The sequence below is a fragment of the Saimiri boliviensis genome, chromosome 3 (assembly GCF_048565385.1).
Source record: "Saimiri boliviensis isolate mSaiBol1 chromosome 3, mSaiBol1.pri, whole genome shotgun sequence".
Taxonomy (NCBI): domain Eukaryota; kingdom Metazoa; phylum Chordata; class Mammalia; order Primates; family Cebidae; genus Saimiri; species Saimiri boliviensis.
Genome location: NC_133451.1, coordinates 83,403,068 through 83,418,936, shown reverse-complemented (window position 1 = coordinate 83,418,936; position 15,869 = coordinate 83,403,068). Strand labels below are relative to the sequence as shown.

Sequence of the window (15,869 nt, the reverse complement as noted above, 5' to 3'; positions counted from 1 at the left end):
AGCATATTTCTTAGTATTAATTACTATCTATATACCTCAATTTCCTCATTTATAATATGTGAAAAATAATAATATCTAATTTTAAGGGATTTTTGCGAAGATAGATACTCCAATGGCTAAAGTGGTATACCTTCCAGATCCTCACAATCAGGACTGAAACGCATTCTCCCAGCTGCTGTGTTTTGGCAACTAACATCTCTCAACTAAATGCCCTTCAGGACTTGGCCTCAGCTTTCAGACCTTACTGCCTAGTCCACGGTGGTCACAACCCCTTCGTTGAGTAGTCTGCATTCCTTGGTCAACATAGAGGTATAGAGAATATACCGTCAATAGCTCCTCACTTCCTACCCAACTTCTCATTATATGATACATGACTCTCCCGGGCCTGGCTCTTCTCTATCTTTTACCCCTTTCTATCACAGCATCTCACCTTTATTCCAACACTCCGGCCTTACTGAAATACTTCATGATTATCACAATTACACATAAATTTCTCTAGGCCTAAATTGCTGTTCTCTTGGTTTCTCTTGAGCTCACCATTCTAACAGTTGTGTTAAGAATCCAACACATAAAGAAGGCCAAGAAGGTGATCACATACTGGAACATTGTTTAAAAATCTTTCCCAAAGATCACTACATTCAATAGATTATGCAATTGTTTGATTTTGATATTTACTGTAAGAACTCTGACTCCATGAACTTAGACGGTAACTTGTAAATCTGTATCCAATGACAACACAAATGTTTTTGAATAGTAATAGATAATTGTCCTGCAGTACCTGAACCAGTTTTGTATCCAACTTTCCAGTATTACTCTAGCATTCATCTATTACATTGTGAAAAATATCCAGTACATCAAATGCTCTTTGAACCAATTTACCATTGTATAGGTTTTCTTATTAATGAATTGAGTAGATTTTTTATTCTTGTCCAATCTGTATTTGTATAAAATTATTTTTCAACTTTTGAAAATTACACTTTGACAATTACACTTTGACAATTTTGAACAACCTCCTGGATTTTTTTTTCTTCTGATTTTTCCTGGTTTTATTTCTTCTTTTGTTTTGGGTTTGGGGTGTGTGTGTGTGTGTGTGTGTGAGAGAGAGAGAGAGAGAGAGAGAGAGGGAGAGAGAGAGAGAGATAGAGAGAGAGAGAGAGGAGAGTGTTTCTGAGAAATTCTGTTATTCTGTTTCTCGTCTAACACCTGGTTAGTGCTATGGTCTTTTCCACAACTCAACATCAAAACTGTTGAGTCTATGTCTTGTCTGGTACCCCCGCCCTTTACAATTGTGTAGGTGAGAGAGCACCCTATGTAAAAGTCATGGCTTCAGCTGTGTCCCTTTTCACAGCCAGGTGAGGAAGTAGCAAACACTTTCTTTACCAAGTGATCAAAGGTAGCGCGGCCAGGAATGAGTTAAATTGACATTTTGCACCCCCTGACATGATCCACTAAGAACAATATATTACACATGTAGTTTATCTTCTAAAAATTGCATAAGCTGAATCTAATGGTGAAATATCAGGCAATCATGAATTAGTCCACAAATAACTGTCATGAGTGTTAATGTCACGTAAGAGAAAAAATGATGAGAAACTACTTCAGATTAAAGGAGAGAAAAGACACATGATAATTAATATAATACATGATTCTGGATTGGAGCCTAGATTTTGTTTTAATTGAAACTGGGAAAAAATTGAATATAGATTTATATTAAATAAAATACTGTGTCAAGGTTAAATTTGAAGATTTTGATACCTTGTGATGTAAGAGAATATCCTTCTTCTTAGAAAATACATGCGAAAGTATATAGGAAAAGGAATCATGATGTCCACAATCAACACACATGATTCACAAAAATAATATAGATAATTCATGGTTGTATTAGCACAGAGAGAGAAGAGAGAAAGAAAGAAAATGTGATAAAGATCAACAATTTGTGAATCTATCTAAAGGTCCTATGGGAGTTCTTTGTATAATTTATCTAACTTCCCTGTAAGTATGAAATTATTGTTAAATAAAAGTAGCTGGGTGTGGTAGCTCACACCTGTAATCCCAGCACTTTGGGAGGCCGAGGCAGGTGGATCACCTGAGGTCAGGAGATCGAGACCAGCTTGATTAACATAGTGAAACTTCATCTCTACTAAAAATACAAAGTTAGCTGAGAGTGGTGGCATGCACCTGTAATCCCAGCTACTTGAGAAGCTGAGGCAGGAGAATCGTTTGAATCCAGCAGGCAGAAGTTGCAGTGAGCAGAGGTCACACCATTGCACTCCAGCCTGGGCAACGATAGCAAAATAACTCCATCTCAAAAAAATAAAATACAATTTACTTATTAACACTGAAGTGATATGGCATAACTAAAGTGATGCTGGTTCTATAAAGCATGAAAGTAAGTTTGGTTAACTTTTTCTTTAAAGTAAAAGATTCACATGAGAGAAGAGTAGAAGAAGCAATACCTAACTTATCTGTTCTCTTGAATCTGATACTATTAATATGCAACTGAGTTTTGTTATTTTCAGTAATGTTTTATTTTTTGTTTTTAAGAAGTAACTTGACCCTATGAAGAGGCAGAAAAAGGGGACAGAGGGGAAAATATAAAAATAGAGATGTAGACACCTCATTTTACTTTTCTGAGTTCTACTTTCAACAAGTTCTGTTTTTTGACTCTGGCAATTGGCGGAAACAGATTATCCGAACAAATGCATAATAAAACCTTAGAAAGTTTTTTCAAAAGCTGTTTTACATTTCTTGGAACACATAATGCCTATCCCAGTTTCTGGCTCATGGTAGATAGTCCACAACTTTCACTGAAGAAATGAATTGGACTTACTTTACTTAAACCTTTGCTCTATACCTCACCAATAGCCATAAGCCAATTATATCCCCTCACTTTTATTTTCACATTTGGTTGTGGACTGTTTGCCACTTGATTGATTACTTAGATCTGTAATAGAATCCAGAACTAGTAATTTACTACTTATTGTACTAAGGTGTCCTTGTGGGTAAGGAACCTCTGTTTTCAGAACATAGGCATTTCAGGACTCCGGTAGGAGATCTACATGTTTAAGATTCAAGACTTTTTTTAGTTTTTTAATACCATGTAACTCAGCTGCCACAAGTAAAGAAATCTTCTCTTCCTGTTGCCTATGTCATCCACATGCCCTAAAATAGTTCCTAATGCATAACGGGCATATAGCTGGCACTGGGTCAAACTGAGAATTGACCTTATTTGGACATTAAGTCCATCTAATAAAATTATCTTTTTAATGTTTTCTTTAATTTGGGTTGCTGCTTTACCCTGAGCAATTCTACTGTTACTTTATTATACACTCATGCTTTATAAAAAGGAAAAAGAAATACTTTTTTAGTGAAGCTTTTATCTATTGCTTTAGTAAAACAAAAAGGCTTGCTTATTGAACCAGAATAATTTACTATCTTATGGTGAAAGAATTTTTTAAATAATATAAAAATTTGCCTTCGGACTTCTCTGGGGCCAGCAGCCGCCCGACCAGGGGCCCGGGGCCACGGGCTCAGCCGCCTACCATGGGCTCCCTGTCCAACCAACAGTTTGCAGGTGGCTGTGCCAAGGCGGCAGAAGAGGAGCCCGAGGAGGCACCAGAGGACGCGGCCCAGGCGGTGGACAAGCCTCAGCTGCTGCACGTCATCTATAAGTGGTTCAACGTGTGCATGGGGTTCAACATGCGCATGGGGTTCGGCTTCCTGTCCATGACCACCCACGCCGGGGTCGCGCTCGACCCCCAGTGGACGTCTTTGTGCACCAGAGTAAGCTGCACATGGAGGGCTTCCGGAGCTTGAAGGAGGGTGAGGCCGTGAGTTCACCTTTAAGAAGTCAGCCAAGGGTCTGGAATCCATCGGTGTCACTGGACCTGGTGGGGTGTTCTGTATTGCGAGTGAGAGGCGGCCAAAGGGGAAGAACATGCAGAAGCACAGATCAAAAGAGACAGGTGTTACAACTGTGGAGGTCTAGACCATCATGCCAAGGAATGCAAGCTGCCACCCCAGCCCAAGAAGTGCCACTTCTGCCAGAGCATCAGCCATATGGTAGCCTTATGTCCACTGAAGGCCCAGCAGGCCCCTAGGGCACAGGGAAAGCCAACATACTTTCGGGAGGAAGAAGAAATCCACAGCTCTGCCCTGCTCCCAGAGGCCCAGATTTGAGCCCCAATAGGTGGGGGCTATTCTTTTGCTATCAGGCAGTTTCGAGGGGCAGGCAGAGTGGACAAAGTGGGAATAGGGTGCATTGGGGCTAGTTGGCACTACCATACATCTCAGGTTGGGGTTCACACCATCACCCTTTCTTCCCTCTAGGTCGGGGGAAAGGGTGAGTCAAAGGAACTACATCCATGCTCTGTCCAAATGCAAGTGAGGGTTCTGGGGGCGACCAGGAGGAGGGAATCACCCTACGACCTGCACGCTTTATCTGAGGCTCCATCCCCAGAATTTCCAGCTTTTGAAAGTGGCCTGGTTAGGGAAGTTGTTTTCCTTTTAAAGAAGGATGTATAATAATAATTCCCATGCCAGAGTGGAATGATTAAGTATAAGACCAGATTCATGGAGCCAAGCCACTACATTCTGTGGAAGGGAATCTCTCAGGAATAAGGCAGTTTTTTTCCACACATCTTAAATCCTCGTACCCTCTTTTGGGATAGGGTGCTGGCAACTATCCCAAGCAGTGGGTAGTGATGATGGCCAAAAGGGTGTTTGGGGTAATAGCTGCAGACCTGCTGCTCCTACACTTACCCCGCCCCATTCTGGGTCATTGTGATTTTATTTATTTGCTCCCTTGGATACTGCACCTTGGGTCCCACTTTCTCCAGGATGCCAACTGCACTAGCTCTGTGCGAATGACATATCTTATGCATTTTAACTTTTTTTCCTTAATATAAATATTCTGGTTTTGTATTTTTGTATATTTTAATCTAAGGCCCTCATTTCCTGCACTGTGTTCTCAGGTACATGAGCAATCTCAGGGATAAGTCAGCAGCAGCTCCAGTTCTGCACAGCAGGAATACTTTTTGTTGTTTTTGCCACCGTGGAGAGCAACTATTTGGAGTGCACAGCCTATGGAACTACCTCATTTTTGCCAATGAGAGCTGGCTTTTCTGCCATAGTGTCCTCTTGAAACCCCCTCAGCCTTGAAAATGTTTTATGGGAGACTAGGTTTTAACTGGGTTGCCCCATGACTTGATTGCCTCCTACTGGAAGATTAGAAATTACTCTAAACAGGAAATGGTGGTGCAGAGAGGCTAGAAGAGGCTGGGCCAGGTGAAAGGCCCAGAGAGGAAGCCAAGATTAGGTGAGGGTTGTCTAATCCTAGGGCACAGGAAGTGCTTTACATCCCAGATCCATTCTTCACCAGATTAGACGAGGCCTACCATGCACAACAGGGTGTGTGTGTTCATAAAACCAGAGTTGGTAAGTATAAGTTTTAAGACCAGTACCCCTGTACTGAATCCTGTGCTGTCAAGGGACGGCTACATGAAGTAGGGTCTAAAATCCTTCACCTGTCAAAATTTTTGGGTTCCAGGAAGACACACAAGCAGGGCTTTGTGGTGCCTGGGGCCCGTGTCCCGCCCTGCTGCAGTAGTGATTAGTAGTGTCACGGGAGCTAAAGGAGAAAAGGGGGTTTTGTTTACATGCTGTAAGATCACCGCAAACCTACCTCACTGTGTTGAAATGGGACAAATGCAATAGAACACATTGGGTGGTGTGTGTCTGATCCTGGGTTCTTGTCTCCCCTAAATGCTGCCCACCTCTAGCTACTGTATTTGTCTGGGCTTTGTAGGACTTCACTAATTTGGTGATTGCTAGGTGACCTAGTTTGTGTAAATATAATGTATTGGTCTTTCTCCCTGTTCTTTGGGGTTTTGTTTACAAACTTCTTTTTGTATTGAGAGAAAAATAGCCAAAGCATCTTTGACAGAAGGTTCTGCATCAGGAAAAAAGATCTGAAACATTAGTTTGGGGGGCCCTCTTCTTAAAGTGGGGATCTTGAACCATCCTTTCTTTTATATTCCTCTTTACCTATCAGACCAGATCTTCTGTCCCAAAAACATGTCTTCCACCCTGCCCTCTTTTCTGTTCACCCCCAAAAGAAAACCTACACACCCACGCTCGTACACATTTAATGCTTAGTGTCTCCACAACTTTTAAACAATGTCTGCAAAAATCTGAAAGAAGCTAGAAACCCTCCATTCCTTGTTCCAGCCTCCTGAATCAAGACCAATACATTTGCTTTGGTGAGCCACCATGTCCAGCCAAACATTTATTGATGTATTCATGACAAACACTTAAGGCACTGCTGTAGGTCAGGCGTGGTGCCTCACGCCTGTAGTCCCAGTTCTTTGGGAGGCCGAGGTAGGTGGATCACGAGGTCAGGAGTTCAAGACCATCCTGGCCAACACAGTGAAATCCCATCTCTACTAAAATACAAAAAATTAGCAGGGCATGGTGGTGTGTACCTGTAATCTCAGCTACTCGGGAGGTGGAGGCAGGGGAAATCACTTGAAACTGGGAGGTAGAGGTTGCAATAAGTTGAGATCATGCCACTGCACTCCAGCCTGGGTGACAGAGCAAGACTCCATCTCAAAAAAAAAAAAAAAGACACTGCTGTATTTTAGATGGATCAAACCTACTTAATTTTTAATCCTAAAGTAGAGAGATGCAACTGGGGGCCTTCCATGTAGAAAGTGGGGTCAGGAGGCCAAGAAAGGGAATATCAATGTATTTCCAAGTCACTCAGGAACTTTTATGCAGGTGCTAGAAACGTATGTCAAAGTGGCCACAAGATTGTTTAATAGGAGATGAACGAATGTAACTCCATGTTTACTGCTAGAAACCAAAGCTTTGTGTAAAATCTTGAATTTATGGGAGGGAGGGTAGGAAAGCCTATACCTGTCTATTCTTTTCCTGATCCCTTTCCCTCATTCCTAAACTGCAGGATATTGAGCCCCTTTGGGCTTTGGTGACCCCATCACTGGGGTGTGTTTATTTGATGGTTGATTTTGCTGTACTGGGTATTTCCTTTCCAATTTTCTAATCACTTATTAACACATGCTGACTCTTCCCTTCCCTTCTTCTTTCCCTGGGAAAATACAATGAATAAAGACTTATTGGTACTCAAAAAATAATAATAATAATAATAATATAAAAATTTTTTGCAAAGCTCTAGTACCAACATTTGTAAATCACTTTATTTTATTGTTTTACAAAAGCAAAAAACAATTTCTGTAGCAATCATTTGTACAGATTGCTTGTTCTAACTTCCTAAAAATTACTTAATGGTCTATTTATAACAAGGAGTGAATCATGAAAAGCTGAAGATTCGAGCATCTTTTATGTTGAACCCCACTGCACTGAATCAAAAAACACAAAGCAAAACTATATACTGAACAACTGTGGCTATCTTTGAACTTCTTTAGTTAACAGACCTTACAGGCTTCCAGCTGTGTAATAGTAAGTTCCCTCCAAGAAATCATAGTATCACTTCATAAAACTGAATGGCGTCCCAACTTCCTTTGTTATGCAGGACTTCCTAAAGAGATAAATGCTATTACAGAAAAGCATGCCTTAATAGTTTCTTTCTCTTTTTCTAAATATAAACCAACATCTATTTCTCACTTCTTTTTTTTTCTCAGCTATAGCAACTTCCAGTGGACTGCCAGGTCAAGTTAATGCTTTAGCATTGATGTACTCTGGCACCCACTTGATTCAGAGATACTTTCTATATACTATTTTATTATTATTTAAAATATATAGAGAGAAAGAGAATCACTGTGATTCATGGACCATAGCTAGGTGGCTGATCTGCTTTTCATTTAAAGTTACTGTTTGTATTAATGTATCCACACTTTGGAACATAAATCTACTGAAGGTAACAGCATGCTGAGACAGACTGTCTCATCCTAACTGAAGCGTAATACATGATATGAATTACCTTACAGCTGGTAACCCTCTATTTCTAATCTCTGACAGTTTGAATATTTAAGCTGAATAAGCTACTGGTGGAAGTATTCTTCCAATAGAATGAAGAAAGAAGAAAGACAAGTGCAAAAACTCAAGTGTGTTTAAAAAGTTTCTCTCACCAAAGTTTAGAGATCTTAAATTATCATAGAACTGACTAATACTACTAAATACACTATTTTCAAAATTTATTCTTTATGGAAAATAATCTACAATTAATTATTTTCTTCTACATTATTTTTTGGTCTTTGAAGTTATTGGCTATTATAATTTTGAATAGCATTACCTTAAAATTTAACAAAGATACTTTAAAATTAGTATTTATCAAGTTACTATATAATAAGTTACCTAAGTATTCACATAAATGTCCACAATGGGTAAACTTGCCTTTTATTTAAGAAACAAAAAAACCGCAAATTTAATTTCTCTATAAATAGCCAAGACACCTGTCTTAGGAGCCAATGCTTTTTTTCCTGGTTTAATAATCAGAAAATAACCGAGGTGAGTAAACTTTCTAACTAAAGTATAACATAAATCATAGCAGAGTATTCAAATCTTAAGCATACTGCTCAGTTAATTTTTTAAGTGCTTATAAATTGATTTTGAAGATTGTGAAAAATGTATAAGTTTTCAAAACACAGCCAAATTAAAATCAAGTAAATAGCACATTACCCTTATAAAGATCTAATAGATAAATAACTTGAGAATTTAGAACTTTTTGTTGTGGCTAAAAGGAACAAATACTTTCACGGTAAAGAAATATCCTAAATGTGAGTTTAACTTTTAAAATGTTTCTTTCTAAATCACTACTTTAAAAGGCAATATTATTTGTTTTTCAATGTTTCTAGTTTTGACACGTTATTAATAAAAACCACTGTCATATTCATTTGAATAGCACTTTAAAACTTACAAAGCCTTTTCACATAAACTATATTATTTGATTCTATGACAACTGTATGGGGTGGGCAGTATCATTATTATTCACTGAAACAGATAACAATGGAGTTCAGTGTCCTTTCCCAAATCAATTATTCCTTTTAACATATCATGGATTTGCTTAAATAAGTTAAAATCACATCTAACTGACAAAAAAAGAATTCCAATTTTATAAGTGTTCCTACTTTGTTCATATTGTGTTTGTGAAGAAAGTGTGACTTTGATTTTTAAACAATGCACTTATATTGTTTCACAAAGATAAATTACAAGTGTACATTCCTACAGCATATGAAAGATTAGGAGGTACCAAAAGCCTTTAGAAGACAAATTAAGTGTGGAAAAGTATGAAAATACTACAAAAAGTGTTCATACTAATTTAGTACATTTTATTACTTTATTTATTTTTAGAAACTAAAGATATTTTACAGATTTTCCTTTCTTCTACAGTCATCCTCTAAACTTCCCACCCCTCCCCAACACACACCCTCTGCACACCACTAGTTCCTCTTGGACCAGAGCCAGCCTGAGGCACAATTCGGCCTGACACAAAGTCCCTGGGAAGCTCTGAAGGAGACAAAGCAGAGAGCGCAGTTGCAGAGACCACACTGCAGGGCAGAAGTGGGCAATGTGTGTGTCTCTGGGGGTTGCCAAGTTTCCTGGATTGTCTAATACATGCTGATGGCACAATGCCCACAACTTTTGCCATTGCCTTTTGCTTGACTTCAGCTGCTGTCAATTTGGAAAAATAATGCATAATGATCAGTGATAGCACTGAAGGCAGAAATTAGTATTACAATGTATTACATTCCTGATTCTAATAGGGAGGTCCTACTTTAAATAACAGAATTGCTGCTTCTTCATAGTGACTTTAGACATAGAAGGGAACATTAAAAATTACTGGACTATTTTAAAAGTATGCTGAAATATATGTGTATGGAAACAAAAATTACAATAGCAATACACATCAAGAAAAGAAAAAAAGGGAGAGAAGCCGATAACTATTAGGGCAAAATCACTGCATATTTTTCTACATCTACTCCAAAGTAATTGTATTCAGAGTTTTGGCTATTCTTCTTACAGAAATAAATTTTTCTTAGGCCATCATTATATTTCTATAAATCTAACATATTGTGATTTTCATGTCTATTTTGTTTTGTCAGATTTCCAATATAACAAATTCCTAGCCTTTTTGTTTGGAATCCATTTATAACTTCCCCTCTATCTTAAGTTTTCAGATAGGACAGGCAAATGAAAAAGCAGTAGAGTCAAGGATCAAATGGCAGAAATAGCTGTGTTTAAAGTGTGAGTATGAAGAAGCCTGCAAAGGAATCTGAAAAGAGCAAAGAAGAATGAGAATAACCACAGGAGAGTTAGCACTGTGAAAAGAAGAGAGTAAGTGCAGAGTCCTCAACACTGTTAAATGAATAAAAAATGAAGATTAAAAAAAAGAAAATCGGCAAAGTCATTGACGGTAACTTCAGATAGTTCTCAACTGGGGACAATTTTTGTCTACCAGAGCACATGTGACAATGTCTGAAAATACTTTTAGTTGTCACAACCAGGGAACCTGCTGGCATTTATTAGGTAGGGGTCATAAATGCTATTAAACATCCTACAGTGTACAAGACAGTCCCCCTAACAAGGAATTATTCAGGACAAAATCTCAATAATGCTGATGTTGAGAAACTATATTACATGGGCTAAAGTACATGAAATTGAGGAACCCATAGGCAGTGAGAAAATGAGTATGGCAAGTGTCAGGATTGTTTGCCTTATAGGGAAAAAGAGGGCTAGGATCGAGAAGTTTAGGAGCAAGCAGGATGCAGAAAACAAAATTATTTTTTATTTGTTTCTTCAAAGATGGAAAACTTGGCAGTGTTTTCAACTGGCAGCAACGAAGAGATGGGGGAAAAGGAAAACAGAAGAAACATACTAAAGGAGTGCCATTCTAAAGTAGATGAGCATTTAAAATGGGGACAACTAGTAAAATGTTTTCTTAGAAGAAATGAAAAACACAAATATTTCTCTAAGATCAAAGGAAATAAAGACCAATGGGTAAAAATATGAATGAGGAGGATTGCAAGAACAGAACAGATAGTTTGAGGAGAGCATTCAAAGTTTGCACTTGCTGCCTAAGTTAAGCAGCTAGCCTGTGATCCATTTTCCCTCTTACGGGGGAAAATGGTATATGCTTTCCTGAAAGTAAGAAAGCAGATGATCTGGTAGGATCTCCTTGTAAACATACTAATGACAGACTTTTAGCAAACAAATTAAAGTGTTTTCACTAGGGGAGATTGTCTATAGATTGCTTATAGCAGAATATATCTGGATTCCTTATGAAAATTAAAGATGGAATCTAAAAATATAGAGAATATGGTTCCCTGAAAAATGTCCATCTATGTTACATCACTGAGTATAAAATGGAGATGCTTCATAATGAGATGGCTCCTTCTGTATAAATGAGGTCACTGGCACACACGCAACCCTCCAAACCTCATCCAACATCCTGAGCCAGAGAGCCCATCAGATGTAGGGAAAAAAAGGGCCTGGGGAGCAGGGGGGATATTCCAGACCAACCCCTACGGCACTTTTCTCTTGAAACCTGGTAAGAGTTCTGATACATGTGAGTATCTCTTGACAATAAAATTCTTTGTTTCTCACTGACACATAGACTAATCACTGTGTGCATTGAGATAACCAGCTGAGTATGAAAATAATTTTGTATATAATTACAAATGTAAACAATAAAGAGCCTAATAGAGGGATTGAAAAGAATTGGTAAGTAGCCTGTTTTAGGTTGGATGTGTCAAACTAAGCACAATAGAAGACACATATGAAAAAGGCATTTTAGAGCAAATTTTTAGCATGAGTAAAAAGAATCACTGAATGAGATTATGAAAGTGATAAAATGATAGCTACTCTAATTTAGAAATGGTTAAACAAAAATGTCATATAGGAAGACTGTGAAATTGTATATGCAGATTTATTTGTAAATTACATTGTTTTACTGTCTCAATTTTAAAATTACTTTAAAAAGTATGAATATGTTTAGATATTTCTATATATTTTAACTCTAATGTTAGTCAATATTGAATATAATTCTTGACTAGTAATATATTTCTTGACCTGTGGAGTCAGAATTTCTTTAACTTATTAATATTAATTTAATGTGTTTAAATTTCAACATCATAGAATAACTCTGTAAAATTAATTTTCTTCATCATCTAAAATAAATAATATACAAATTTCAGATCCCACTGACTGTCACCTCAGAAAAGGTAGTTAATTTACTGAAGATCAATTCTGTGCAAACTGTACGTCTATTCAGATGATCAGAGATTTGACACAGATCCTGAATCAATAAATATTATCTCTTACGCTAAGGAAGCTGTGCCAGCCCAGTTACCTAAATAAGGAACAAAGCAATTGTCACTTTACAGAAAATTAAGAGACAAAACTTGATCCAATTAAAAATAACATAACTTGAAAAGTAAAAGGTAAACAACCTTAGTTTTCTAACTCCCTAATTTTAAAGGGATATAAACTATTAATATCTAAAGTATATCCTAGATTACTATGGTTAGAGGAAAAAGATCTCTAATTCTCCTTTACTACTGTCCTTTTAAATTATTTTCTTGGTAAAATCAGTACAGTTTTTAATTAGGCTTTTGACATACATTATTTCATACAGCTATTGTTACAACATGACTATTTATAGTAAGTTTAATAAAGTAGAAGGACAGCAAAGTGGCTGAACAGAACCCCAAGTGATTGCCCCCCTATCGGAACACCAAACAGAACAAATATTCAGGCAAGAAAGCACCTTCATAAGAACCAAAAGTCAGGTGAGCAATCATAGTATCCTGGTTTTAATAACATGTCAAGGAGAGGCACTGAAGAGGATAGGAAAGACAGTGTTGCGTTGCCCAAACCACCATTCCTCCATTCTCTGGCATCACAAAGACAGAAAATTTGTGAGCCTGTGGGAGGAAGAGCGGAGTGATTGGGAGACTCTGCATTGGAACTCGGTGCTATCTTGTCACAAGAGAACACAACACAGAACCAAATTCCACCAGCACTCACAGAGAAACCATTTAGGCCCTGCCAGAAGAGAATCCTCCCTCCTAGGGATAGGAATCTGAGCTCCAGCTAGCTCCACCACCAGCTGACCAAAGTGGCATGGGGTCCTGAATAACTTTGAAAAACAGTCAGGTCCCAAGAACTTCAGTCCTTGGGCAAGGATTACAACCAATACTGCAGAAATGCAAAGGATCATTAGAGACTACTATGAGCAACTATGTGCCAATAAATTGAAAAATCTAAAGAAATGGATAGATTCCTAAACACATATGACCTACCAAGACTGACCCATAAAGAAATCCTAAACCTGAATAGATGAATAACAAGTAACAAAATAAGCTGGAATAAAAACTCTCCCATCAAAGAAAAGCCCAGTACCCAACAGCTTGACTGCTGAATTGTACCAAACATTTACAGAAAAATTAATGCCAATTCTAGATGAACTATTCCAAAACATAGAGAAGACTTCTGTACTTATTGTATGAGGCCAGTATTACCCTGATCACAAAATCAGACAAAAACACTAGAAAGAAAAGGAAATGACAAGCCAATATCTCTAATGAGCATGATATAAAAATCCTCAAAAAATACTAGCAGACTGAATTTAACAACACAATAAAACAATCATTCATCATGACCAAGTGAGATTCCTCCCTGAGATGCAAGGATGGTTCCATGCGTACAAATCAATAAACATGATACATCATATTGACAGTTGAAAAACAAAAAATATCTTATCTCAACTGATGCTGAAAACACATTAAATAAAATTCAACATCACTTAATGATAAAAACTAAACAAACCTGTGTACGGAAGAAACAGACCGCAACATGATAAAAGCCATGTATGACAGATCCACAGCCAGTATCATAATGAATGGGAAAAAATGAAAAGCCTTTCCTTTACGACATGAGACAAGACAAGAAAATATGACCACTTCACTACTGTTACTGAACACAGTGCTGAAAGTCCTAGCTCGACCAAGTAGACAAAGGAAAAAACGAAATGCACCCAAATTGGAGTAAAAGAATAAAATTATTCTTGCCTGCAGAAAACATGATTACATATTTAGAAAAATCTAAAGACTCCACCAAAAAATATAACTAATAAAAGAATTCAGTAAAGCTGTAAGACAGAAAATCAACATACAAGAATCTGAAGTATTTATGCCAACAGAATAATCTTAAAAAAATCTATGAATCATTACCATTTACAATAGCTAAAATATAATAAAAATAAAATACATGAAATTTATTGTAAGAAACTTAACCAAAGAAATGAAAGATATCTATAATAAAACTATAGAACACTGATAGAGTAAACTGAAGAAAAACTAAAAAATTGAAAGATGTTCCATGTTTGTGAATTGGAAAAATCAATATTATTGAAATATCCAGTTACCTAAGCAATGTACAGGTTGAACACAATCCATATCAAAATACAACCAATTACAGCCAATACTTCATGTAATGACATTCTTCACAGATACAGAAAATAATTCTAAAATATCGACATAACAATCGAAAAGACCCATAGTAACCAAAGCCATCATGAGCAAAAAGAATAAAACTGTAGAAATCCCATCACCTGACTTCAAATTACATTACAAAGCTATAATAACCAAAATAGCATGGTAGTGTCATAAAAACAGACACACACACCCCAATGGAAAAGAGTAGAGATCCCCGAAATAAATCCACACAGCTACAGTGAATTCATTTTCAACAAAAGTGCCAAGAACATACATAGGGGAAAGGACAGATTCTTCAATAAATGGTGCTGGAAAACTGGATTTCCACATGCGGAGAATGAACCTAGACTCCTATCTTTTGTCATATACAAAAATCAAATCAAAATGGATTAACGCTTAAATCCAAGACCACAAACTAGGGAACTATAGAAGAAAACATTAGGAAAACTCTTCAAGACATAGGCCTTGGCAAAACTTTCCTGAGTAAGGCCTCAAAAACACAGGCAACCAAAGCATAAATGGACAGATGGGATCACATCCAGCTAAAAAGGTTCTGCACAGCAAAATAAACAATCAACAAAGTAAAGAGACAACTCACAGAAGGGGATGAAATATTTGCAAGCTATTCATTTGACAAGATATTAATACTCAGAATATTCTAAGAAGCTAGAACAACTCAAGAAAAACAAAACTAAACAATCCAATTTAAAAATAGTCAAAAAGATCTGAAGAGACATTTCTCAAAAGAAAACATGCAGATAGACAACAGGCATATAAAAAATGTATTTTATACAAAAGACAGGTAAATAACAAATGCTGACAGGATGTGGAGGAAAAGGGAACACTTGTACACTGTGGATAAAAATGTAAATTAGAACAACCACTATGGAGAACACTTTGGAGATTCCTCAGAAAACTAAAAATAGAGCTACCATATGATCCAGCTTTTTTACTGCTAGGTATACACTCGAAAGAAAGAAATTAATATATCAAAGAGATATCTGCACCCCCATGTTTATTGTAGCACTATTCACAACAGTTAGGCCATGCAATCAACTTAAGTGCCCGTTAACAAGCAAAAGCATAAAGAAAATGCAGTATATATACACAATGAAATATTATTCACCTATAAAAAACAAATGAGATCCTGTCATTTGCAACAACATAAATGAAACTGAAGGATATTATTTTAAATAAAATAAATGAAGCATGCAAAGACAACTTTTGCCTATTCTTATTCATACATAGAAGCTAAAAATTAAAATGTTTGAAGTCACAGAAATACAGAATAGAATGATGGTTACCAGAAGCTGGGAAGAATAGTGGGGAGGGGGCAGGAAATAGTGGGGACATTAATTGTATGCAAAAATATAGTTATGTAGAATGAATAAGATCTAG

General features: G+C 37.0%; 1 protein-coding gene and 1 pseudogene across 3 annotated transcripts in view; one reads left to right on the top strand and one right to left on the bottom strand.

Annotated features, from left to right (window-relative positions):
* CCSER1 (coiled-coil serine rich protein 1) overlaps positions 1-15,869 on the bottom strand; it is a 1,354,615-nt gene that overhangs the window by 1,173,397 nt on the left and 165,349 nt on the right. The window lies entirely within an intron of this gene.
* Positions 3,544-4,179, top strand: LOC101036279 (protein lin-28 homolog A pseudogene; annotated as a pseudogene).